Source organism: Fukomys damarensis, unplaced genomic scaffold, assembly GCF_012274545.1.
Source record: "Fukomys damarensis isolate Sample0158 unplaced genomic scaffold, DMR_v1.0_HiC HiC_scaffold_19, whole genome shotgun sequence".
In the NCBI taxonomy this organism is placed as follows: Eukaryota; Metazoa; Chordata; class Mammalia; order Rodentia; family Bathyergidae; genus Fukomys; species Fukomys damarensis.
Window position 1 is genome coordinate 65,452,359 of NW_022900931.1, and position 1,253 is coordinate 65,453,611.

The 1,253-nt window shown below is 60.7% G+C and overlaps 1 long non-coding RNA gene across 2 annotated transcripts in view; it reads left to right on the forward strand.

The window, feature by feature from the left end:
- Positions 1 to 238: 238 nt before the first annotated feature.
- Positions 239 to 1,253, forward strand: part of LOC117286890 — a 6,623-nt gene continuing 5,608 nt past the window's right edge. For both annotated transcript variants that reach the window (XR_004518036.1, XR_004518037.1), the window contains exon 1: positions 239 to 1,044. This is a non-coding gene — a long non-coding RNA (uncharacterized LOC117286890). The remainder of the gene's footprint in view (positions 1,045 to 1,253) is intronic.

Below are 1,253 nucleotides of genomic sequence, written 5' to 3' on the forward strand. Positions count from 1 at the left end.
CGAGACGCAGACTGAGCTCAGCATTGGACAGGGGGCGGGCCGGAGGGGGCGGGGCAGAAAGGGGAGGGGCTCGAGAGGAGAGATGGACGTGATTGGGTGGGAGGAGGCGATGGATGGGCGGGCCGGGGCAGGAGCGTGCCGAGACTGACGCGATTGGGTGGGAAGAGGCGATAGAACAGAGGGGTGGGCCTCTATGGGAGAGGATCAGGGCTGATTGGCCTGAGGGGGTAGTGGGTGGGGCTGAGGCCTGCAAGGGAGGGGCTGGGTCTCTAGTACAGCCTGAACGAGGGAGTGTTCCCGCAAACGAGATTCTCCGATTCGATATTTCCGGGGAAGGACGGAGCAGGTCAGAATGAAAGGACAAAGCGGAGCAAGATGAGTGAAAGAGACCTGAGAGAAGCGGAAAAAAAGCGGAGCCAGGCTGGCCGGGAAGGTTAGGGCCACGAAGATAGAAGCAGATCGAATGCACTAAGAGTTAACCCGAGGGGAGTAAGTTTGCCCGCCTGGACCTAAACCTCTGGCAGGCAGGATGGTGTGGAAGGGCAGGTGGAGAGGACGGAGTCGAGCTAACATTGGACGGATCAGAGCGAGGACAGTAGAAGCGGCCCTGATTGGTCTGGGACGAGGAAGGCGGGACTGAGCCAGGGGAGGGAACTGTAGATGGAATGGGGCCAAGCCTGACTGAAAAGGGCCAGGGCGAAGGGAAAGAGGCTCAGATCCGGTAAAACGGGGGCAGACCTGAGGCCAAGGACAGGGCTAAGGCGGGGGATAGAGGCTGAAAGCTAGGCCTGTCTACACTGAGCTTGGCCAGGAGGAGGAGAGTCTCAAAGGATGGGGCGGGACGGAGGTGGATGATCAAGGAATGCAGAAGGCGGAAAAGATCTGAAATGGGCTGTAGGAGGGGGAATAGGGGGAGCTAGAGGAAAAGTGAGCGCTGGACAGAGGGTAAGGAGCTGGAACGGGGAGATCTTGGAACAGGGCCCTAATTAAGGGTCCGCAGGACCTTAGGGGCCGGCGTAAGGACCAAGGGATGAGCAAGGACAGGTAAGAATTGAGCATGGAGGGAGGCAGAGAAAGGGGGGCGGCCAAAGCAACAGGTGGAACTCAGTAAAAGTGGGGGAGGTAGGGTGTCGGAGAGGCCCAAAGGGGGTTCCAGAGGGTGGGTTAAGGGAGGGCCCAGGACCAGGCGGCCCACCTCGGAACGGGCCTGCACCGCCCCCGGGGCGGTCGGAGGCCCAGGGAAGCAATGCGCA